This window comes from Corvus brachyrhynchos, unplaced genomic scaffold (genome assembly GCF_000691975.1).
Source record: "Corvus brachyrhynchos isolate BGI_N302 unplaced genomic scaffold, ASM69197v1 scaffold80, whole genome shotgun sequence".
Classification (NCBI taxonomy): Eukaryota; Metazoa; Chordata; class Aves; order Passeriformes; family Corvidae; genus Corvus; species Corvus brachyrhynchos.
Window position 1 is genome coordinate 3,996,886 of NW_008236769.1, and position 27,381 is coordinate 4,024,266.

The following is a 27,381-nucleotide window of genomic DNA, read 5'->3' on the forward strand; positions in this document are numbered from 1 at the left end:
GATTTTTTTAGGGCCTCAGAATTGCTCTAACATAATAATAACATGATCACCTTGACCAATTAGGTTATTGACCTATTCCAGCCAGTAGTCTTATCATTTCTCTGCTTGAAAATACGACCCTTTGCTTCACAGGTACCAATCCGATAAATTTTTCTCTCAGACGGTCTAATTATTTAATGGAATTACTAAATGCAATTATTCTCCTACTATATTTAGCTTGAAGAGTTTTGCTTCAAATTCAGACTTGGAAGAAAGATTTACATGAGTAATAAAGCCTCTTACAGGAGTATCAAGTGGGTCTAATAAAGACATATAATTGTTTTATAAAATTAATGTTATTTATTTTATTATTACAAGTAAAAATATAATACTATTAATATATAAATACAAAGAAGCACTAATTCACAGTTTGAAGCTAAGAGAATTAGTTTCCAGACTGTTAACAAGTCTTTAGGCTGTTATAAATAGGCAGTCAAACTCTGTTATCATTATAATTATTGCGTCAATAATATTTCATTTATTTGTAAGAAAATAGCATTTGGAGTTGCAAGCATTACCGTCTTCTTTTATACTAGTAACTGAAAGCTCTCAGAGAAACTACCCGTGTTTATTTCCATTCGAAGCCTATTGTTTTCTGAGGCTTTGGTGCAAGACAGAATGACCACCTTCAAAGCGAGTTACCAGGTTTGCTTAAACTGCTCTAAACCTCTGGCCCCATCATGCCTCCCTGTTTGGGTGCACTGTTTGGGCTGTGATGGTTCTGGCATTAACCAGTTCAGCTGATTCGTCCAAATGAAAACAGTTTGCTGTTAAGATCAGCTTCCAGTCAGATCAAAAAAAAAAAAACAAAACAAACCAAAACAAAACAAAAACTAAAAAACAAGCACCTCCTGAAGGCAATGCCAAGGAAAAAGTAGGCAGGTGTGTCCACACTCATCTTGGGAGTAATACAGGCTTAGAAGTCATCTCTAACACGTCTGTCAAGATATTTGTGAAAATATTCTCTTAACAATAAGCTTGAAATTGATCTCACAGATTACTCCGTTTATGCTAATGGAAATCTGCACAGTTGAAAATGGCTTTCCTGAGGGGAAAGATATAAGCAGTGTCAATAGCCTTCATTTGTACTTCTTTACATTTTCTTAATTTTGATTAATTCAGCATGGCTGACTTGTTTCTCACTTCCATTTACCCATTCTGACATGTGTTACCCGAACTGCACACAAAACTCACAAAATTGTAGACAGAGGAAATCAGAAGCTCAGAAAACAAGGGTTTCAAGATTAAAATATGTAACACACATATGTAACCTGGAACTGTAGATGAGCTGAAGGGCACTGTCTTAAACCAGCTAATCAATTTCTTTTATGATTGGCAATAATCCTGATTATGATCTGATTAACAGCCAATTTCATGATGAGTGCGTTATTCGAATTTATAGTCATTTGTTAGTAATGTGGGCTATCAGAAAGCTTTGCTCTTAATTATGCTGATGCTTTAATTGTATAGTTCTACAATGCTGATTGGAATTGTCAGTTTGTGAATGTGATTATTGCACATTAGCACTAAGTGTATAGTAATGTTCTTCTAGTACGATATGAATGTGTTCTCCCTCTTCATTCTACTGTATTTAATTATTGTCAGTATATTCTTTATTAGAAGCAGATGGGCTGTTCAATAAAAGCATCCTTATACTGTGTCCCTGTTGGAACCCTGAGTTCTGAGAATTTCAATCTTTCAGTGCTGACAGACAATGATCTTCAAAAGCACACTGCATTTGACCTGAAGCCTTGGGAAAGGCGTCCCAAATTGTGTGATAACACTGAGATTGTTGCTGTGTAATTAAAAAGAAATTTGTTATGTCACTGGGTGGAATATGTAGAGATGTAGAAAAATTAGGTTTATGGGATTTAGTAACGACGGAGGATTTGGGGTGTGGATTATTTCTTCTTTTTCCTCCTTCTTCTTCACTAATCTGGTGGTTTTGGTATTGGTTCAAAAAACCCACAATGCAGATCATAAATGAATAGTTACTGGGTTATAAGTAATAATAAATTAGTTGGCATTCCATAATTGGACAGTTTGGACTTTAAAAGGCCTTGGAAGTTAGAACTCAGGGCCATTTTCACCTTGTTAACTCAGAGGCACATTCTGTGCAGCTATATTATAGATAAGAAATAATAAACATTTGAGTCCGAAGATAAACTCCATGTCTCCTGTGTTTCAATCTGAACTCTGAGTAAAAGAACTCACGAAACAGAGGCAAAGAAGAAAAGAAATTAAGCGGAGAATATTAATATGTCCCTGCACCTATCGCAGCCATCCAAACTACAACGAGTCAGGATTGCATTGTTGAGGCTCTGCACAAAGCTACTGATTTAAATCCAATGTAACCTAGCTGGTGACGGTGGGGGAATTCTGGATTTGCAAGAATGTTCCAAGAACTGAAGAGCGAACAAGAAATCATGTTATTGATGCACTTACTGGTATATGTTCAGCAGACTAAAAGTTAAACAGTAACTACAGTAAGACCCTCTGCTCCAGTCTAACATTATAATATCAATGTTTTTCTGGAGTCAATTTCATCTGACCTTACTTTCAAAACATGTCTTTAACCTGTGCATTTAAGTTCATTGACTCCTTATCTGTACTGTGCTGAAATGGAAGACTGTTCAGATAGTTCCTGTGACTGCTGGGTGACATTGCTCATACCAGCCACTACAAATACTTGCTAGCACTATCCCTTGCCAGTGCTACAGTGCCGGTTCCATTTTACTTTAAAAAAAGTTTGGTACATAAGGAACCCAAACTAACTACTGAGAGTACTTAATTTATTAACAAATCCCAGGTAGATGTTTCCCTCAAACAGGAAAGACAAGCCATCATGACTGAAGTATAACTAGGAAGACTGGCTTTCTCCGTCTCATGTTTGCACCTTCTACATATTAATATAACCGTGTGACAGCTCGACTTGTGAAACCTACAGAAGTGGCCTCTGAGATGCCACAAGGAACCTGCCCACCAGCGCTGTTGAATCATTTCTACTTAAAATCCTGGTCCAAGGCTCAGAATAAAAAGGATGTGAAACAATGCTCTTAATTATGTTAAAGATCCGATAAATCCTGTTAAAGAGAGAAAATAGTTTCCAACTGCTCTTCTTCCAAAGACCTTTCTTGCAGAAAGTCATGGAGAAAACATGATAACACATACTGGTTTTTTGACAGCTTCAGCATTATGGGGTGCTTCACTCTCTGAAAGCACTGGGTTTTATCTCCAGGAGCAGTTTTACCCACTTTCATCAGCCCCAGATGGCAGGTAGCCACATTCCTATGCTAGTACAAATATTTCAGCAGAATTTAATCTTTCCCAAACACATTAAGTTGCTTTTCATAAATAACCGATCAGCTCAGTGTGTGCTTATGCTGTTGGATGCAGAAAGCCATGGGCTGGCCCCACACCCGCACTCCAAATTGTCTGGAAGCAAGCCACCACCTGTCCAAAAGCCATTTAGCTACATTAATGCAGGACTATGCCTGAGCTAATAACCTGCTGAGAGCCTCGGTATCGGTACAATTACGTTTTCACAGCAGCTTGTTTTTCTTTTAGTAAAATATCAGATGACACAGGCTGATGATTTCATTACTTACTTCAGAACCGAAGTAGAGTTTAATATGTATAGGGAGAGTTTATCCCAAACAGAAGCTTAAATAGTGAAAATAAATCTTCTTCAAAGTAGTAATAATGGATTCAGCAGCTATGTGGTAAACAGAATTAAGGATTTCATTCCACAAGTCTTTTATTTGTCTTTAAGCTGACAAACAACATAATTTTGCTGTTCACAATAACAAACCTTAATTGACAGACTTCTTCCTAGTATTTTATTGCAAAAAATTAATGTTTGCATTTAATATCATACTGTCATTATCTTGTTTCCTCCACAGTCAGAAGAGTTGTCTGCTTTCTGCAGGTGCAGAGGACCAGCTAAATACACAGCAGCCCCCCTTATCCTTCCTATCAGCATATACAATGATCACTAGTTATTATGCATAATTACATGGTTGCATGTATTAAATGTTGTTATATTGCATGACAGCATGTTTTAACAGTTAGGAACTTACATCTCAAAACTTAGTTATTTTAGTCACATTTTGAAAAGCAGCATCTTTTTCCCAGAACAAAATATGTTTTTAGCACAAGTTACTTCGCTAATGAACTATATGAAAACATAATTAAATAAGTGCAGAAAAAAGCATGGTTTTCTTTTCTTTTTTTTTTTCCTGTGTGTTACCATCTGGTTCACTGGTAACCTAGAAACAAGATTTATCAGCAGCTAGCTACCTGAAGGCTTGGGAGGAGCTGAGGAGGGAAAGGAAGGTTAGCACTTGGTATTTGTTTTAACACAGTATGTTATAGGTTCAGCAGAGCTAGTACTTCAAAGCTGTATACAAAAGCAGAAATTCAAAAGAGCATAAACAGAATTGTATTTCACTAAAATTACCAACTCAATATTGATTTTAAAAGGGATTACTATTCTGAGACCCAAGCAGTACAAAACTTGAGATGCAACTTGATTTCTCCATCTACATAAATTGGAAGGTTGCTTCCCACATTTATTTGCTGATACCAGGAAATTCTGAGTTAAGACTGCACTAAAAACAAAATCAAATACTTCAAAATGTGTAAGCATCTAGACAAGACATCCTAAAAATTAAAACTAAGAAAACTGAACCATTGAACTAAGAGGGTTTTTAATCTATTAATTATCCCAGAATTTCATCCATCATTTGAAGTTGAAGGCTCTTCCTTTGTTTTAATCACTGTGTCCCAGGCCATGGATCTCTGATGAGGGAGAGAGCAGTAAGACACTGTCAAGCTTCATTATAGCACAAGCTCTACAACCATCTCCTAATCACATTGGTGTTTATTATACTATACTATTTAGGGATATTAGGGTAAAATAACCCAATTAGAGTTTCCTGCATGGATTCTGAAAAATCCAGCTTATTACAATAGGTACTACCAAGGGACTTTTCAGAACAAGATGAGAGAAACTATAGGAAAGGCAACCACTGAAAATTACAGCTTTGGACAGTATTTCTGTTTAATATAATGAGATACCTTTGCATGTTCTTACATGCTAACATTTCATTTTAAGCTAAGTATTTCCAAATATAGCAACACACATTTAAAACTAAAATAATCTGTCTTGCACACATATATTAGCTATTGATTAAAAACACATTTGTCCTTTTCTTTTTTCTTTTTTTTAATGTTCCTGGCCTTGGAACAGATTGTACGGGTTCAGATAAGATTATGTTACAATGCAACTGTAAACTGACATCTTAAAAAATGGGAACACTTCCAGGTTACTCACAGTTAATATAACCAAGAGTTCAAATGTTTTCCTTTAAATTGAGAAAAGTATCAAATTATATGCCAGTCATCTACAAATATTTATACAAGATTAACTGTTCCATTTTGTATTTCAGTAAGCAAAAACTACAAAGGACCAACTGCTGAAAATGTCTCTCAGAGTACAGAGCAAAGTGGGTTGTAGAAGACCATTTACAAGAGCCTCTAGTGACATGACAAGGGGAAATGGCTTCAAACTGAAAGACGATAGGTTTTGATTAGATATTAGGTAGAACTTCTTTACTGTGAGGATGGTAGGGCCCTGGAACTGATTGTCCAGAGAAGCTGTGGAAGCCCCATCCCTGGAAGTGTTCAAGTTGGAACGTAGCTCTGGGCAACCCGGTCTTGTGAAAGGTGTTCTTGCCCACATCAGGAGGGTTGGAACGAGATGATTTTTAAGGTCCCTTCCAATCCAAACCATTCTATGACTGTATGACTCTAAGAGTTTGTAAACCTTGAAACTGTAGTGAGTTCCCCAAATAGACAAGAATCATCTATTATAAAGTGAATATTAAGGCAAGTTAAAAGTAAAATCAAACCCTGAAAACTAATCTATATTGAGTTCCTTGACATACATATTTACATATATATATTTTTACATTACATTATATTTCATTTACATTATATATATTTTTATAGATGTACAGAAATACAAGAAATCTTGAATTTGCTCATTTAAGTTATTTCAATACAATTATGTTTGGTAGCTGGCATTAGGTATTCATTTAAACTTCATTTAAACTTGGCATACACATGTTAAATACCAGAATTCTGCTACCAGTTATGTTACCAACTTGCTGCTAAAAGCAAAGAAATCTTTTAGTTGATCCCTTAGATTATCTGTCTCAAATACATTTTAATTTCTTATGGGTTTTCTTTCAAAAATTTTCATGAGTTCTCAGTATAAATGCTCAACAAAAGTGAATTCTTGTTCAATGTATTCACAAACATGTAAAATAAGTGTACTGTTCTTTTACTACAAACTTACTCAGCATAAAGTGGACTGTAAGATTTTCATCTATCTCACCAGAAATCTAAGGAAATAAATTGTGACTGCCATGACCAGTCCTGTAATGAAAAAACAGACCTTGAAGTTCAAGCAGTAAGCCAAACTTATTGAAACTGTGAGAGTCAACTATTAAATACATACATACATAAACACACACACACACACACACACACATATATATATAGAAAACACAATTACAAAGGATGACTGTTCACACATTTTTTTAAATGGGAGATGAAATCCTGTGGTAATGGCATACTCATTCACCTCAGAAATTTGTTTGCAGGAATGTTTCAAATCTAGAAAATTTCTTTTTAAATAAGTTCTCCTTCTAAACATAAAGACAACCATAAATATCTAAATGAAAGGATCTAAAATGTGGGTTCAGCTGTGTGTTCAAATATTTTGCAAATTTTAAAATGTAGTAATTTGGAATTCATCTTCATGTTGTAATTTTTTAATTACAAAAAATTTTCATCCCATTTCAGAGAGAACTGTGAAGCACCTTTCATTTGCATTTGGGCTTTCACTACCAGCAAAGACATCGCTGGTCAAGGGAAACATATCTCAGTCACTATCAAGAGTGTGTGTTACAGCTAACTCTTTGGAAAAGCTGATATGTAGCTTATTTCAGTTACCTCATCTAATCACTGAAATACTCAGAAAGAACCTTATTAATTGTAGAAAACAGCAACAAAGTTGGTAAAGTTTTCCTAAATACACCAAGTTGTATCAGAATTTTAACTTCTTATAGTTCACAGTAATTTTAACAGTTCAGACTTCAAATCACAAAACACATACTCTGGACATGATGTGAAAGTGTTAGATGTTTTGGAAACACTGATCAGCTAAGAACTGCAAATTTTCTGCGCAACAAGACAATCTTTGCTAGTTAAAGACATTCAGATAGTTTTTCAGATATCGAATCACAGGAAAGTTTTTGATCAAAAATAAGCATGCCCATATATATGAGCTCTAAATAATTTCATATCTAGAAAAGAATCTAGTTTTCTGTATTTTTGCTAATTTCTGTTGTTTCCTCACAATTCTTTTGCTCTTTTTTCCTCACTTAGTTTGAGTGGATGATTCATTGCAAAGGGCATGAGCTATTCATACTTCTGCTGCATGCTAGTATGCATCAACATATTGTAATTTATTTGTCATTTTAAAATAGCCATGTTTTTGCAAGTTGAATTTTTTGGTTTTCAGGGATTTTTTTCTATACAAGTAGATCACAAAAATGTGAGCATTGGACACTGAACATTTCAAAATTGAAACTGTGTTGCCATGCCACAGGAAAGAAAAAAAAGGTTTTTGTTTCTATTCTTGGATCTTAAAAGTATAAAAATGCACTGGCTTGAAGAAGCCAAACTTTTTGGAAAAGGAAGTGTTTAGAGAAAGACTGGAAAAAAATTAGGATACAGGGAACATTACAAAAAAAAATTAACTGTTATCTTTCCAGCTTACATTGGCATATGCAGATCAAACAATTGCAATAAATATGAATGAAAGAGATTGCAGATCTTCATCTATCTACTTCAGTTCTATTACATGTAGGATTGAAAATGTTTGATCACCCATGGATTTCTTTTTAAATGGATTATGCTTAGAATTTCTATGTAGGGATGTGGAAAGTTCAAAAACCATATACAAACCTTTTACAACCAGTTCCACAATTCTTTCTGGACGCTTTTACAGAAAAATAGATAAATTATATATATATATATAAAATAGCTATACAAACACATGTGAAATACATATAACAATAAAAAATAGCATCTCATAGTTCAGTTTAAAAAAGGCATCTCATAGTTTAGTTTGAACCCATTACTTGTTGCCTGCCCATGGTGGCTGACCTGAAAACAGAAAGCCCAAAGTCAAGCCACAGACCTCGCCTTCCCATGGAGCTGCTCTATGAATGCCAGTTCCATTAGGCAGCTGTAGGGTCAGGGGAAAATGTGTGGTTTTGGAAACACAGTATGTCAGTGTTTCCAAAACATTTTCCTGGAATTTTTTTCTGAAGAAATTTTTCTTAAAAAAATGGATTTGTTCCAATTTGAAACTAAGCCAAATTAAAAAGAAAAACATCTACAAATCTGTGAACTGTGAAGCCAGCTATTCAGCCAGTCCTAGTGCTGTGGCAAGCTGCTTTTTCCCAAATATTCTGGTGACACCATGGTCTGATTCCTATTCCTTTTCCTTTGAGTCTTCCTGTTTCATTCAACAAGACTTTCCCTCCTCTCTTGAAGTTTTGTATTAGGGAGTTTTCTACTCCCTTAACAACTCCCTGCTGCCCTTATTCTTTGTTGATGTCACGTATTTTGTAAATTAACCTCAACTTCCCTGGGCAGAAGAGGACTGCAAGATCAGTAGTGAGGATTGCTTTATTTTTATGCCATCTTTTCCCTGCTGAGAAAAGCAGCCCACACCACTTTAACTGAAGTGTCACAGAAGCCCTTACTCACTTGTCATAAAGTTTATTACTATTACACAGGATTTTGTGCTCTCAGCATTTCACAGGGTTTTTTTTTTAATCCCTATGCCTCCCTGAGGAAACACTGAGTCACAATGACAATAGTAATGTCATTTATTCTGATTGACAATCAGAATTGTCAATAAACCTTCTCAAACTTTGCAGTAGTAATGTGGTGGATGTTTTAGATACGACAGTATATCTGACTTCAGAATTGTCAATAAACCTTCTCAAACTTTGCAAATCCTGCAAAAAATAATAATAAATGCTAATACTGTTATTTTCCAATCTGCTGAAAGTAATTTTTCCTGAAACATTTATATTCATACTTAAGTCCAAGATTTTATCCTGAAATGAAATCACCAGAACAATGCTGCAGCCTGAGATGGGTGTGCAACTATGACAAACTGAAATAGAATAAAGGCAAAGAGATGTTTCTGTCTAGGCAGACAGCCAAGAAAGATTGTGGAATTATTGAGCCTCACTGTCATCTGAATTCACACAGATAGGAATTTTTTTTCTATTTCAAGTATATTACAGGGGTGGTTTTTAGTGACAGGTAGGTACATAATTTTCTTCTATTGCTTTCAAAACTCCAGTTCACTTTTCTGTCTCTATTTCAAGCAAAAAGCTACAGAATACAGAGTGGAGGGCATCTGAAAATAACATTCTCAGGAGCAGACAACGCTGGGCACTGTTAAACATGATATATGCCCTTAGACTGACGAATTTTAGCTTGTGGACAGGCAAGGACATTCCAATGTGAAATTACCAGTTGAAAATGACAGTACATGTGATTTAAGACAGCATTTTATATATTTTATTGTACTTCATAATGCAGTCAACTAAAAACCATCATTCAGCTTTCAGCTAAAAGTCACATTGCCCAAAACACTAGAAATCTGCAACAGATGTTAAGTTTCTGCCCATGTCTTGTTCCGCTGGCTGCAATTCCTGTAGTCAGATGGCTCTCTTTCAACTCCATTCATATGTTCCAGCAGGTCATACTTTGTGAAGCCTCTAACAACTAATTAAAGTTTTATTTCAGATCCCTAATAGCTCAATGAATAATTTAGGGAGAAAAGAAAACATTTTCTGGGAAAGCATTAGCATAAGATTCAGTGAAGCTGTATCACTCCTTCTGGCCATACTCAATTTTAGGAAGATGAAAGAAGAGAAAACACAGTATAACTTGCTGTCATACAGGCAGTTGCAGTGTCAGTTTTGTGTCTTGGAACACTTCTAAATAGCTTTTCTGCTAAAGAAATAATCAATTAGTATTGAGGCACATCTGTAGCACAACAAGATGTTCTGCTTGGAACTGGATCAAAATTACATTTTGCAAATGTTATCTGATTCCTACATTACTTTCATTTGAATCTACAATTAAAAAACTTACAAACTTCAATTCCAAATTCCAATGGATGAGTAATATCAAGTTAGAAAAATTTTGAAATAATAATCTCCAGAGGGAATCTTAGACTTCCAAACTTGCTTACTTTAACTTATGTATCCTTAATATCTCTGGGTTAAAGAAACTTTGTATTGATGTCTGATTGTCAGGAAATTGTTTGGATTTTTTTTTCCTGAGGGCAAAACCTATTTAAGCATTCTAAACTGCACCTGACAGTGGACAATAGAAAAAAAAAAAAAAAAACAGTTATATGAACTGAAAAACCAACAGAGAGAAAAAGCGAATAAGAAACAGACACAGGTAGTTATTAGCTGGAAAAAGTGCACAAAAAATCTGTCTGAAATGGCCTCTAAGTTATTGTAATATAGAAGTCTAAAATTGATAACCACAACAGAAATCTATAAGCAGCTGGTTAAAATTCAAAACTGAATTGTATTAGCCAAGCCATTTTTCAGTCTTCAAAAAAGTCGGAGAGATGCTCTCAACCCAAACCACTCATCTACAGTTGCAGTAGAAAATCTCTGGTCTTCTGTCCTGTTGTACCAGTAATAATAAAGGGGATAGCACTTGATAAGAAGATGAATATCCATACTTAAAGAAACCATCCACGAGTCCCCAGTCATTCCTATGGAGAAAAGTTCTTTTAGACTTGACTGTGCCTGGCAGCACTCTGCTGTGTTTTGGACAGTGCTGGAAGTTAAGACAGCGAGCTCATCTCATTGTGGTATATTGAACAGGCTGGCCTTGCAGAATTTCTAGTCTCAAGGTAAGTCTCCTGTAAAACTAAATTTGCTGATCTTAGAGGCCTCATATAAAAAAGGACTTTACCTGTCTGCAAGTTATCTACCATATATTTGGGTACATGGAAGGAATAAGTTCATAATGTACTCCAAATTGTATAAACAACTGAAGTTTTTTGTGTTTGAGGGTTTTTTAAACAGATTCCAAAATGTGTTTCTTCTCCTGCTTTGCTTCCAAAATTCTAGTTTCCTGGATCCATTTTCTTCTGGGCAAAGGAGCCAGACTATTGGACCTAGCAATTCCTTAGATCACCACATAATCTGGAATGCACAACGTCCTACTGAGGATTATGCAGGAGATATTAATTACACAGGTCTTAAACTAATTTCTGGATACTTTTTTTCTTTATGGACTGAAGATTTCTGCCATTATTTATGATTATTTGGCATTGCTGCTGGAAAGAAATGGGATGTTGGCAGATCCTGTATATAAACAGATGTTTCCAGCACAATGGCACTTGAAATCCTGATTTACTCAAGAGAATAATCAATTCTTAAAGCAGCTTCCTTGCGAATAAAAAGTCCCCAGAGTTTAAGATTCATATGTCACAACCATTTGGAATTTTAATGTGACACAATAAAGAAGCTAAAGCAAATTAAGACAAGCATGGTATTCACAACACAGTTTCTATGTATATATTAAGAAATTCCCAAACAACTAATTGAATAAACTTGATGTAGGTGGTCAGTATACTGAGGTTCATTTCAGTAATAACATTGCAAGACATGGTGCAAGGAACAGTTTTTAAATTCTGTATAAAAAGCTGAACTTTGTTAATCCAAACTGAGCCAGATTTTTTTCCAAGAACATTATCAAAATGTGCTTCTTTCAAAATCTTGCTGACCTTAGAAAGTGTTTAGAAAGCTTCTGGATACTGTCCATTTTAAAAGTAATTTTTTCCTTGCAGTTCCTGAAGAATAGTCTGACTTCATATTTCTGCAGGTGCCTTTGATATGAAGATCAGAAAGGCATCAGGAGCAAGGTGTTTGACTGACATAATACAAACATAAATCTAAAGCACACATCCTGTGACTTGATAGATTTGCTTTAAATTTCTTTGTTTAAATAAAACACAAACAACAACAACAACAACAAAAACTGAAATCTTTTAACAAAGTCATCATCAAATTTCCCAGCTTTTATTAGGAAACGAACAAAACCAGGAACACTTGGTAGTTTCTGCTTCAGTAGCAGTTAATTATAACTGCATCTTTGCTGAAGCATTCCAAGCAAGAAGCAATATTCTATAGATATTTTTGGCCCTTACCCTCAGCAGTTTAGAGAATGTTCAGAACTTGCTGAAAATTTCTTAAGTAGGAATCCTAACTTAATTGTTGTTGTAAATAACACAGATATTTCTTTGGCACAAGTAGTGTGAACCAATCCATGTACCTTTGAACTATATGAAGTGTTGTTTGACATACGCAAAATTTAAAATATCAACAATAAAACTGCTGATGTAAAAGACAACTTTCTTATCCATAGTCTTCACATTTTTTTTGTAACCAGTGTACCTGAGAAGCACTCATAATAAGGGCAAATAATAATGATTTCTGCTGGTTGGTTCTTGACTTCCGATTATTACCTCATTTAGGCAGAAGATAGAGGTCAACAAAAACCTACACACAATGTCAGCCATGGAAATTTTTCCACCTTTACCATGACAGCCCAGGCTTTGGATAATGGCTTCTTCTGGTTTGTCTCTCAATAAACAAAAAGCCATTCCATCTGCCTGATGGCTCTAAGCATATACAGCAGCTTCTCAAAGGTCTCTGACTAAAGCCACGATGAAGTCATTTTGTTTAGAAATATTAGTTTATGTGGCAAACAAGACTTGAATGTTTAGATCTTCTGTATGCCAGAAAACTTAAAAGTAGTGTTGGTGTGTACTTAAAGTTCAGTAGGCACTCCCAATAATTCTATCTGCAAACACTAATCTGCTGGGGCCAGTGCCTTCATTCTAATTAGCTTAATTCACTGCAAGATATTTTATTATATTCATTTTTAGTATGTCCCTATCGCTCTATGATTCTGTAATTCTATGGTTTTTACGTTCCCATGAAATACAGTTTCACTTGCAACAGTCCCCTGAGGTAACTAGCTACAGAAAGAGGTAATATGATCATACAATGGTGTGGATTGGAAGGGACATTAAGGATACTGTAGTTCCAACTCACCTGCCAGGGGCAGGGACACCTTCCACTAGATCAGATTGTTCAAAACCCCATCCACCTGGCCTTGAACAGTTCCAGTAATGGGGAATCCACAACTTCTCTGAGCAACCTGTACCAGCATCTCACCACCCCACAGTAAAGAATTTCTTTACAAATTCTAATCTAAACCTATCCTCTGTCTCTTTAGAGCCCTAGTCACAACAGGCCCTAGTAAAAAGCCCTTTTCCAGCCATATTGGAGGCCCCCTTTAAGATACTGGAAGGCTGTCATAAGGCCTCACCAGAGCCTTCTCATCTCCAGGCTGAACTGCCCCAACTCCCTCAGCCTGTCTTCATGGGAAAGGAGCTCCATCCCTCTGATCACCTTCACGGCCCTTCTCTGGACTCACCAACAAAGGTGTTAAATAGTGCCAATCCCAATAGCAAACCCAGAGGAACTCCACTTGTCACTGGGCTCTATTTGGACATTGAGCCATTGACCACAATTCTTTTGGGTGCAAACATCCAGCCAATTCCTTATCCAGAGAGAGGTCCATCCATCAAATCCATGTCTCTCTGGTTTAGAGAGAAGGAGGCCTTTTAGAACAGTGTCAAATGCTTTGCACAAGTCCAGTAGATTACATCAGTCTCTCTTCTCTTATCCAGCAATGCTGTAAGATCATCGTAGAAGGCCACCAAATTTGTCAGGCACTATTTGCCTTCAGTGAAGCCATGTTGACCATCACCAATCACTTCTTTCTTTTCCACGTGCCACGGAAATAAGCCATGATATAAATTGGAGATTTTTTTTTCCATTACTGCAGTCAAGTTCCAAGGACATAATGCACAATAGGTAGTATACAGTGGTCCTTTCTCAAGAAAACACTTTAATTATAGGTTGCTGGCAGAGATCCAAAGGAAAGCTGGCTATCATTACTGGCTGGAGGTTTTCATCTAGTTAAATTCATAAAAGCAATGCAAGGCAGACAAGCAAAGTAATTACCATTATCAGAAAAAAATATTACAATACTAGAGCCAGTCTTCACTCTCCACAAGAGATGTGCTCTTTTATTAAGACAACAGTCTTGACTTCTGTGTATTCACACAGATAGGCTAGAGCATGCATGAATGCTTAGAAATCTTTTCTTTCTTGGCAAACAATGCTTAGTAGGGCAAACATCATATGTTTGATGTCTCTCATTAACCATAAATTTGAAGAAAGCACCTGCCTTTTAGCACAATGCCTCTGTGAGTATTATCTATATGCACCTAAGTATCTCATCTGCATGATATTGATAAAGGGATCTTCATCTGTTGATTCTTAATGAAGCAACTATTTAATCTGGTACCATAGGAAATAAATTGCATGACTGCTATAACCAAGTCTCCACTATTATTGTGAAATAATAGTAATGCACACACACAAACACATTCAAATAATGTTATATGCAACAAATATTAGCAAAAAAAAAAAACCCTTGGGAATTTTAATTTCATGCAAGTAACATAATTCTCCTCCCTACCCAAACAATACACTGCATTAAATCTCCTGTTCCCTATGATGGTAACTGGTGAGAAAAGAGCTTATTACATGAAAGCTTTCGTGCCACTTAATAAGTGTGCCTCCAGAGCTGTAGAGAGACACTTCACTGGCTGTGGAAGGACTTCCCCCCCACAGTAACTTTATCATCTTGTATAAGCCTTTAAAGGCACCTCTCAGAACATTGTCCTACAGATGGTGACTACTGCACTCCCAGCACAGTCCCACTTGAAATGCCCTGACAGAGGTACTGATGCACAGACAGTCCCTCTCTTCCAAGTAACACAATCCTGCCCAGGTGCAAAATGCCACAGAATTCTCACTGGTAGCAATTATGGTTTACAAAGAAAGGAGATAAAGACTCTTCTACCAGGACTGGGTGGTTTGGACTGCTCTGCGCAATTCTCTTTTGTTTGGCCCTTGCAAACACCATGGAATTGCACTGGTGTGTTTTGCTTTCTGAAATAGGGTGTGTTTTACACTGAAATTCAGGACAGAAGAAAAGTTTTAGCTAATAAGAAAAATGGTGGGGTTTATCCCTTACACTTCTCAATTAGGTATTTCATTCAGCCCCTGGAGAGATTTTTCCCAGATTAATTTTGTTTACAAAAAAAAAAAAAAAAAAAAAAGGCAAGTGAATTGCAAAATGCTTCCAACACCTCACAAATTTAGCTTTTCACACTGCTGACCTCAGCCACCACTAATTACAATTGCAAATTTTCCAGTATTGTTTTATAACCTCTTAAAGAAACAAGTTTCCTGTCTTTCAGAGAAGAGGCAAAGCAATTTAGTACAAAGAACACAGCACTAGCCAACCATTCCTGACAGGAAATGAAAACTCTGCAACTCCTTTTTAAAAACAAAAATTCAAAGTTTTATTTCATGAAAATTTGGTGAATTTTTCTTGTCTGATTTCTATATTGCTTTATGGCTGTATTATTTCTCTTGATGCTTATTTCAGATTTTTTGGAAACTGATTTTCTGATGTTTACATAGAAGTCTGATAGTTATTTGAAACACCATGTTTCATTCCCTTTTATATCAGTATTTTGTAATTCTTTAGTAGAATACAAAGACGGGCTTGTTTTCATTCTTTTTCAGAATTATGGACCTTGGAGAATCCTTAGCATTACCAGGCATCTTTATTAATTAATTTTCAAGGCAATGTGAATCATTCTTTTCTGTGAGTTCATGAATTATGTATTTTATTGCATACTATGCTCAGTCATGTGATTATTAATATCTCTCACAGGTTCTTAATCATTCAAGGTTGTCTTTTTTCCTACACAGATGAATAATTTCCTCTACTCTATCCAAAGGCTTTGTTCTTCCCTGCAGTAGTTTGAAGTGTTCAATACTCCCTTGGGCCTGAAGACAGAGGCAGCCATGCAGCCAGATGCTCAGCACCTCCTGAGGCTACTAAGGTCCTTTGGGTTCCTGAGGTCCTCCTGTTCTGACTGTCATTGATGCCAGTTGTCAGGGAAATGCTGAGTGCTTCCAAGGAAGTGCACGGCAATTTGCGGAATTGGGCCCAAATACCCAAAGGGTTGGGTGTTTGCGTTACATCTCTTTGACTAAGATACCAGAGATGTCCCTCCTGGCCCTCACAGATACTGGCAGCACCAAGTGCTGTATAAGAAACAGCCAAAGCCAATTACCAGTTTTGAAGCCCACCTTCATTTTCAGCTGTCAGTTGGGGTGGCAGTGGGAAGCAGAAGTTCCCTTTGCTGTTTGCATATGTTCAGCAATAAGACAAAATCTTCTCTCTCCTGAGGCCCTGGGAACGTCTGGGGCAATTCTGCAGTAGGGACAGAGCCTCCCCACCCTTCTCCAGGACCTGCAATACATTGCTTCTGATCTTACTCTCACCTTGCCCACCCACCACCCAGGCATTTTTTCCATTCACTGCATGCCAAATTACAACCACGAGCTTCATTTATCTTCACGTTACTGAAATCTTTGCTGATCCAGCAAGCTTTGGGGCACAGACCTAATAGGCCAATGAATGCAAAGGAAAATATCTTTTTAAGACATTGTGTCTAATGCAGTAAAATTTAACTGAGTATGAGTGTATCACCTTTATTAGAATGAAAGACTTCAGACAAGACCCAGGGTATCCGAGGAAAAGTGCCATTTTTTTGCTGTTTGTGTCTCACAATAGCAGTAACAGATCATTTTTCTGGGAATTTTTTAGAAGCAGGAGTCACTAAAAAAAATGATCCCTTTCCACATTTTGAGGCCCCACTTAAAGCCCAGAGTAGCAGCATATTTTGCTTACTGGGAGTATATCCCTATAGATATAAATTATGTTTATATTATGGAACTTAAAGGGAAATTTCTGAGAATTTCAAAGAAACTTCATGCAACCAGGAAAATAAAAACCAGTATGGCAAAGGAATTAATGGCTGATTACCAGAGAGGAGTAGAATGTGAGAGCTCTGGGGTTTTTCCCCGGATTTAAAGATTTTGAAAGTTTTCCTTCCTTCAAAAACAATCAATAGTAAGAAAAAAATAATTTCTGGAAAAATTCTATTTTTCACATTTATTAAAAATCATCCATATATGCAATGTTTATTTTGTATCAAATTTTACACCCCACATCACTCCTAATGTCTAGATTTGAGTACAGGTGTCTCACATTATTAATTTGTTAATCCTCATGAAGGGCAGTTTAAGACTCCCACACTTGTTTGACTTCAGCAAAATGACATTTTCTGACAAACAGAAAATATATCAACTAGTTCTATTAATCAGTGCAGTGTAGGACAAATTGAAATGAACACTTCATTTATAAATTTTGCTGAGTATTAAAGGAACTGCAGAAAAATAAAAAAAAATGGAAACTAAAATGGGGCATTCTGCATAGTGGGAAGAAGGGTGAGGTGATCCACATTTCTCCCAGAGAGGGAAGATGATGTCCTTCTGCAAAAAGAAGTTCCAAAGGCATTGCTATACATCCTTAAGCCACAGACTTCTTGTGCTAAATACAGCCTTAATAAACTGACTGATCAAACCAGAGCATATAGCTGGATCATTTTCTGCAGTATGAGTTTTGCCCTGTAACAGTAGCAACGTCTGTGGATACTGGAATATACATAAATTTCATACTGATATTGACATGTTTTCCCAAGCTCTTGAACAAAAATCTGTGCTGGGAACCACAGGACATTTCTAAAAATATCAAAATACTAGCATTTGGAGACCTAATTTCTGCAAGGAGGATAAATCATCCTTCCTAAAAGATTACCAACAAGCATGGATGTTACACAAAAAGTTACAAACTATGTGTGATGTGTGGATGCTGTTGCACTCTGGCAGAAACAGCCAGTACAAGACAGAGTGAAATGATGGCACAGTGTCACAACAGTGTGTCCTGATCCAGCCTCTGGCCTCCTGGGTCACCTCTGTGCCTGGTAATTGTTCTGCAGAAAGCCAAATCTCCACCAAAATTATAGGATCCCCATGTTATTCAGACTCTATTTGACACAGCAGTGGTGGACTGAGGAACTCAGTATTTTAGCATTCCAGTCCAGCTGGACTGCTGGAATGAAATATTGACTTAGCCAGCTAACAGGCCATTACAGGGAGTGCCCCAGGCTTTTGCCTGTCCAGAATGGGTTTTGATAGCTACAGCTCTGTCTCTCATTTTGTTTCTGTCCATTGCTTGATCAAGGGCCTTTAAAGCTAAGTCTCTGTCTATGTTATCAGTTTATGAAATGGGCGGGTTAGTTAGGAAATTCATTACAGGCACTGCTATTAAGTGGTTTACCTCTGCTTGAGTTTCTGTATTCTGTTTAGTGTGTGCTTCCATTTATTCCATTAAATGTACTCTACAGAGCCCTGTGCGATGGCCACATGGTAAAAATACAGCTCCCATTTACAAAATAAGATGTCATTAAAAAGTAATAAATATAAATCTTTCAAGGGAAAAGGAACTGGTGTCTTCATGATATAGTGCAAGTCTGGTAGCCAAAACACCCCTGCACTCAAGAGACTTACTTTGAAAAAGGCTAATAGGAGAAAAGGTAACCTCACCCCAAAACTGAGCAAAGGGTTCACTTGGAAGAAGTTGGTTTGCTTCTTCCACCTTGACAGCCTCCATTCAAACTCACATTCCAATAGCTCTGAGTGGGATGTCTGCCCAAGTTCTGATGCAATAAACATGTTTTGCTCCTACGTGAACTGATATCGTGCACTTCACTGATTGTTCAAATAACTTCAAGGGGTTTTGCATATTTCTGTTTTAATGAGAAGTGCAGTAATTTTAGAGCTATCTTCCTCTTAATGGAGGCAAACCACTTGTTAATGTCATGTATGGCATCATCTGCAAATAGCATACTGCTGAACTAAAAGGCGGTAATGTGTTAGACCAGTGGCCAAAGAACCAGTCTCCATGGCAACTCTATATTAAGTTTCCCTGCTACAACAGTTGTGAAGACCATTCAATCACAACTCATTTCAGCTGAATTCTTTTATATTTCTAAATGACTCTCATAAATATTTCCACTTCCAACATTTTGTCTTAGTTTTAGGAGAAAAGAAAAACATAGGAAAATGAAAGGCCAAATGAAAGGCTGACTTCGGAAAGGTTAATATGAGCCCATTTTACATCCCTTGTCTAAATAAAATATAAAAATAAAACATAAAAATATGGATAAAGATAAAGATAGATAAAGATAAAAGAAATTAAAAATTAGTGCAGATATGTGTAAAATTTTAGATACAGCACCTATCCACAGAGCCCTGTCAGAGTCCATCAGCTATTCCCATTAAGATTTTATCAGATTGGTTATTCGTCTCTGAACTTTCACCAGGTATCTGGAGGCAAGTTCTTCTTGCAAAAATACTTTTTTCTCTTATCACTGAGTGTCCATACCCACCTGTGGACAGCAGATTTCTTATCATACAAAAGCAGAGCTCTGTCTCATGTTGCACAGTGCCTAGCAGGGGTCAGCAGCTGTAACAGCAAAGGGAATAGAAAAAGTGGAAAACACCTGGTTCCAACTACCTTCTGCACAATGCCCCTTTCTATTAAGAGCTTCTCCTAAAAGCTTTTCAAGTCCATTTGTAACTGGATATCCAAACACATGGCTTTTTCCCATTCATGGGCTGACCAGAGCTCTTTGCTGGTCAGTTTTAGAAGTAGTTTGACTGATGTGAATAGCCAGTACTTGATTCTTGTCTGAATTACTGCAACAAATAAGCAAAGAAAGAAATTGTGTATTCCTGAGAAACTTCCACCTGATGCAAGTGCAACTGCCCACCAGCTGAGGCACCATGAGCATATCACAGCATGGCTCCAATCTCTGCACTGATTCCCCACTAAAAATAGGCAAGTGCGTGGTGCCATCCCAGTTAATTGGGCTCTGTCACAGGACTGACCTTTAGAATCTGAGATCACCTCTCTGTCCATGACTCTTGCTTTCTGTAGCTGCTTCTTCCCACTGGAAGCACAAGTCAGTGGTTGACAGGCACAAAATTGCCACAATGAGGACAAGATTTTTTCAAATACTAGGTAAGATTTTGGACATAATTTCTAAAGAAAATTAAAGCAGCCACAGGACCTCAACTGCTTGCAGAAATAATAATGCCTGCTACATTTCCCAATTAAAAAAAAATAACTGATCACTGTCTGTGGAAACAGAAATATAGAGAGAGAAAAAAAATTAATCCTGAATATTCCCTAATTGGCTCAAACATACAGGCCTTTGTAAGAGAGCCTACACAGTCATTAATACATGTGTATACTATAATAATCTGCAAAATTTCTGTTGTCATTTCAATCATCTCTGTTTCTCAATGTCAGGATCACATGAGTCCAAAGCTTCAGAGCAACAGCTGAAGTGGAATTTATTTTCCATAACTTATGGAAATAACTTACTTATTTCCTATACTACTAAAAATGCTAAACCAACATACTTTTACATTTTGTGGAGTAGATCTCCCACCCCTTCTTACAGAGGTACACACTGCTAATAATTAACACAACTATTGATGAAATTCTGGGTTACTGTAGCAGATTTATTCCTGAGATCAAAGTCTTATATTAATTTAAAATGGCAATCAAGTTAGAACAAAAGATCCAAAAGTTTTAAATCTATTCTAACTTCTAGTTTGCTTATAAAACATACAGGCAGGAAAAAGTTTGTGGTTTCAGGTTTCCATTAAAATCCTTAGCACATATCCATTTGTGCTTATTAAAAAAACCACATACTTTAATCTGACCATCTCTGAAAGACATAGGTGGGATCTTTTTAGCTTCCAGGCCACATTTACTTATTTTAATGAATTGATACTACGAAAAGCAGCAACAATAAAATCCTGAAACCACATCAAGCATCATATGAAATTAAAATTTGAGCTTGTGTCTGCTTATCATTACTAATCTACCAGTCATTATAGGTATTTCTCCTTAATCCTTCTTTCCTGTAATATCTTGAGGTTTGACTGCAATATGGGGGCAAAGTCATTTAAAAACATGAGACACCAAATGAATGTCTACAGGTAAAATGTCTTACAGCAATGAAGTGTCCATTTATTTTAAAAGCAGCAGGGTTTAATGGAACATTACTGAAGCTTTTAATCATTCCTCAAGATATTTCAGGCCTTTTCTCCTGGGAGCCTTATCTGCAGGGATTCCAGAGCTAAACTGCAGGCATACTGCTATTTCAGAAAGGGTTGAGGTAGTTCATGCTTAAATTAAATTGCAGAACCCTCACAGCAATAAACTACAGTTACAAAAAAAAAAAAAAACAAAAACCAGCACTTTACATAAAAGCCTTTGTCTTTAACCACTTTCAGTAGAAGATGGGAGGTTTAATCACAGTAAGTTAAGGCATGGCCAAACCCCAATTCCACTGGAGTTAAAATGGCTTTAGAGGGATCAAAATTTTGCCATGAGCATCAGACCAACACATTGCAGTAAAGCTCTTTACCTCCACATCTCTGTGTTTTATAGACATTCCTCCCAATAAGCAGAATTTATTAACCTAGATCTAGCAGCTCAGTAAGTATGCTGCTGCTTTGCTTTTGAATCAGAATTGAATTATGTTCTCAGAAAACAGTCCCACAAAAGACAGTGTTTGCAAAAGCTTAATTAAACATATCCATGGTCTACTTTGTATTTGAGGTGCAGGTACATAAAATAAGCAAAAGCACCTCCTTTTTTCTACTTAGCCGCTCCTGGGAAGCAGCACCTTTGCTAAGAAAGCAAACTGGGCCTATGCTAGTTAGGTCATCTAAAGTCCAGATTGTTTCCCAGTCACAGGAACACAATTACATGTGCTAATAAATTGCAAATAAAAACTAAAAAATGTCCTTGGCATACTACTTCTTTGCCAGCTAACAATTTCCCAAATAGTTCCTCAGCACAGTTCAAGAGGCAGAGCTTTCCCAGAGCCATTCCCAGGTGGCACCATAGAGCCATTTAAGCTACAGGGATGCAGGCTTTCCCTCTCCCCTTGGCCACTGTATGTAGGGCTCTTTTCAACTATGCTTCATTTGCTAATATGGGTGTGGCCTTTGAGACTACTCAAAAGCAGATTGCCATGACAGGTCATTGCTCTGAACCAGCCCAGTCTTTCTGCCGATTATGCAGTGCCAGGTCTCCTGGGGGACTCTTCTTACTTGCTTTGAGCACAAGACTCTTCAGAAGACCAGGTCCAAGCAGGTCCCCTTTAGCTCTTGTCCAGGGTCCCTGGGCTCCCCAGGACCTCACATTCCCATGGACTCTAACCAGAGGGAAGTCCAGTCTTTCATGAGAATAGCCTGGAGCCAGGTCATTGTGCTTACAGGAGGGCCCACAGCCATACAGATGTACCGTATTCTTCCTTACCATGATTCACTGCTACCCTGTCCCTCTTACCTCTACTATATAATTCCAGAGTTCCTCTTAATTGGCAAACTCAGCCACACCTGGTTTTCTATAAATGAAAACATACAGTAAAAGAGCACTGTAGCACAAATTATTATGTTCAGAGCATTGTACTTTTGCATAAAGCAAGGTCAGTATCTCTCCTTGTAGCTAGATTATATAAGATCTTTCATCATTATTTCCACCTTTTTAAAATATTACTACAGATGTCTCTTAGGGGTCAACAGTTAGCACACCACAAGCTGAGTATTCCGTAAGCAGTTTCAAATAAAAGTCCTTTCTCCTGTGATACAGGTGACTAGTTAATCAGTTGAAGTCAGCACATCCAGAATATTTACTAAGCTTAATGACGAGTGATTTTTAGGAAGTATATTTTAATCACTAGATGGCTCCTAATGTAATTTGCTACAAAGCTGGTAAATATAATTACACAAACAACTATGATGTGAATTAATACATAATAAAATTCACAAATGCTATTTGGATTTGAACATTACAATATATTTCAAACACAGGGAAATTACCTAAACTAAGTAAAACACTGTATTTTTGCAGCTTCATTTTTATATCAATCCCTCTCATCTCCCCCTAAAGCCTTCTATAATTTGAAAATGCACTTTGTGATTAGAACACTGTAAATTACAGGTCTTAGATGGTAAAAACAGATCTTCAAAATGCCCCTGTAATTCTTCAGATCATACGCATTATCATTTTATTTTCTGGATGGGTCCAAAATAAATACCAATTTAAAGATTATTTTTCAAAATCCCAAATTAAGAAAGCAATACATAACATCTTATGCGTATGACTGCATGTATACATATGCATACACATAGATTCATACTCACACAAGATTTTTTAAAGCTATCTAAATACCTGAGCTGACAAAACCGTGAGTAAGCAGGTCCTATAAGATCTTAGGGCACTGAAGATGCAGAGTATTTTCAGCTGCAGGGGAAGTCAGTGGAGGAGGGAATTTGCACATTTCAGAGGAGAATGTGAACACTTCAAAGACTATTGCAGTCGAGAAAAATGAAGATTCACACCCTTTTTTGTTCATAGGGCACTTCAAATATTAGAAAGGAACAGAGAAAACTGAAAATGTTTTTAGATGTTTTGGGGGAGCTTTTAAGACCCTGAGAAATGCTCAGGTTGTGTGTTTAACAGCAGGTTGTAAATAGCACATGGTAAATACCATGATGAATGTGAGCAGTTGCAGTGAGTGTTTTTTGGTAAAGAAACACTTAAGAGCACATCTCATCTAAACTCACTAGAGAGTGAGAGTCAGAAGTTAGGTGGATGTGGGGTTGCCTAATGCAGAAGCGACCCACCAGCTTCCTCAGAGCGCCTGGTGTCCAAGGGGTTGCAGCCGCGTCTGAACTCCATGAGACCTTCTGCCTCCCAGGGGAGTTACTTTTTTGGGCATACCATCAAGATTCCATGGTTAAACAGATTCCAAGGCCAAAGTGGGCTGCATTGAAGCACAGGCCAAGTAAAGACATTGCATTATTTACATGATCAATGTCGACCAATAGAGATTTTATTACATAAAATTTAATGTATAGATCCTCTAGCTTTTTCCAGCATGTGAACAATCCTCTACAATTTACTGAAATTAGGATCTTCATTCTGCTCAAAATCTTCCTTATTTTAACAACCCAGTGTTTATAGAAGAGATTGACAGTAACCTAGACTGAGTAGTCCACTCTATTTTCTACATCGGTATATGCACATAGACATTCACAGTTCAGACAACAATAGGTAACAGATCTAAATGACCTTAATTTTACAGCTTGTACTGGTCCAGGGACCAATTTAATTTAACTTTATGTGTTCCTCCCACAAGCATTCTTACTTTGAATTCACTATTCCTCTTTTCAGTTTTGTTTAACCACTAAATAAAAATCACCAAAAAACGAATGAGTATTATTCATCCAAAAGACTTTTTCCATACAAAGATAATTTAATTAAATTAGATCTTAATTCAGTTAATTAATATGCAAACTATGCTCAGACAGCCCTAAAAAGTATTTGTTCCATAGTCTGGGCATCCATTTAAAAGCATATCATAAATCATTTCATTCTGCTTGTCTTCTAGCAGTAATAATTACAAAACCAGAGCACATTTTTCTAGCTGCTATTAATACTCTCCAGGAAAAGTAAGAATGATTATCCCCATTTTGCAGGTGGGGAAACCTATTTCCCATTTCACTAATGATCTCCTTTCTCTTTGCACTTCATTAAGTCATTCACAGAAGTATAAAGGGAATCTAAAAGAGTGTCATGATAGTATTTGTAGCAAGTGCAGTTTTTCATCGTTTTGCCCTGGGCTGACAGGCTTCAGTGAAGTGTTGGATCAGCTTTAGGAACTGAAATACTGAGGTTTATTAAGGCACATCTACATGTGACTAAATACTACTCATGTAGAAACCTTCCACTGAGTAAAACCGTAGGGAGAAGTCCTTATTAACTGAGGTCTCGTGAATGACAAGCAATGAAATGTCAGCTATTTAATTCATAAGATTTCAGAAAGTAAATGAATGAGAAAAGCAACTTATTTTATTCTGCAGAATGTTTTAGATAACAGATCAGATAGAGAAAATGAAGTGCTTAGTTGATTGCCCTCTTATTCAACGTAAAAGATCTCTCCTGGATTCAGAACATGCACAGATATGCATCAATTCCAGGAAATATTATCTTCAAATGGTGTCTGAATCACAAGATAAATTCACCAATTGAACTTTCTAATTATTTGATCTCCTTTAAGCAACTGAATTGCTATCAAAGCTGTTGTAACCACAGCTAGTTTCTGTGTTATTACTTTGAATGACAGCTGTAAAAATGTCACAGTGATCTTGAAAACAGGACTAATGTGGAAGCACTGTGGAAGATAAAAACACTGAAACACAGAGACTGTTTTGGATGGGTCTGTTGCAGAAACATTCGTGCCTCTATATTGCTTTTTACAACTGGGGTGTGTGTGTGTGTGTGTGTGATATTAGATTTTACTTCAAGCCTCTCTTACTCTGACGTCCATCAAGATGCAGCTGAAGAGTCAAGTGTTGTGCAGAAAAGGGGTGACTTCAGTTTCAGGGGAGTGTGTTAAGGAATACACTCCAGCCTACAGGAAAGGAGGGCAGCACCTCGACATTACAACTCCTGCCAAACTGCCTTTGGCTCTGCCCAGCTTCCACTCTGCTCCCACATCTGGAATTCTCAAAATCTGTTCCTCAGACCTCTCCAGCAATCCCCCCATTTATCCTACAGGTTTTTAAAACAAGATTGCAGAAAAAAGGTACTTATAATACTCTGGTTTAGAATTACATTCTGTATCATTTTTCCCAGTTTTAGGCATGCTGTGTCAAGACTAGAAGATAAACTATTTGGGGCAGAGACTGTATTTATGGGGTTTTTTGTACAGTATTTTGCACACTTAGGACACTTTATGCCAAACTCATGAAAGGTGTGTTGTTAACATAGACCACTGATATGATACAGTGGTAGAATAACTTCTTATGAAAGAAACATCCACTTGTTGGGGGATTTTTTAATTTCATAAAGATCAAGTTTTGAGAAGTCACATTTCATATTCTAAACATGGAGAAATTTGAAAAAGAAAATTATTTTAAAATGTTTTTATGACACAATATGGAATCCCAGATTTAATTGAATGCATTTTTGACTTTTTTCCCATTCTAAATATTCTGAAATTGTATACAAATGGTTTTGACAATATTTTGCATTCCTGTAGACTTCTCAACTTCTACCAGAAAAAATTATTCTATAGCCAACATTACAAAAGCTCCATAGTGGGGACAGTAAGACTAATTGATTTCATGTTAGTTCATATAGTGACAACTAACTGCTCTCAGAAAACAGAATGTGTTCCATAAAGTCACAATGTAATACAAAGAATGCATTGGCAACAGGAATAAATGCATCTACCTGTGTGTTTAGTTTCTTGCTGTTGTTTCTACAATCATGTGGTGCAGGTACAGTTGCAAATGTATATATTGATGAGCATAATTAGTAAAATGCATCCTAGTTTGTAAAAATCTCAAACAAATACTGACAGTTTAAATCCAGCTGTTACAGCATGAATTACCTTTCTAGAGCACTTCTCTGAAGAGATTTATAATCCATTTTAATTGTAATTGTAAGATTAGCATTTACTGCTTGATTCTATGTATCTGAACTTTAGTTTCATCATCTCTTAAGAATTAGAATGATAAATGTTTTACAAAAAAGAAATAATGCATGTATTGGGCAGCACTTTATTACTCTGCCACTTCACTCAAGAAGAGTTTAATGCTTCTCTAAGCACCACAAGAAAAATTTCCACATATATTCCATACAGGGCCTCATAAATGGAAGTGAGAGAGCCCGCTTGTACCTGCCATCTGTTCTGCAAGTCAAAATCCTCTTAGTGGACGGAGATACTATCTTCTCTCTTAACCCATAAGGATCTCACTGTGTCCAATTAGTCTGTCTGGAATTACTCAGAAGAAACCTCAGTTCCCAAGGTCAGTCCTGCTTGCGATACATCACTGTCACCTCCCCAAGGAAGAAAATTTGGGAGTCACAGAAAAAATTTTTGCATGAGGGAAGTGGGAAGAGTTAAAAAACAGAGAGAAAGAGAGAGAAATTCAGACTGGGAGTAAGATGAGCAAGGGTTAGGTATGGGGGAACCAGTGAGCATAAAAATGG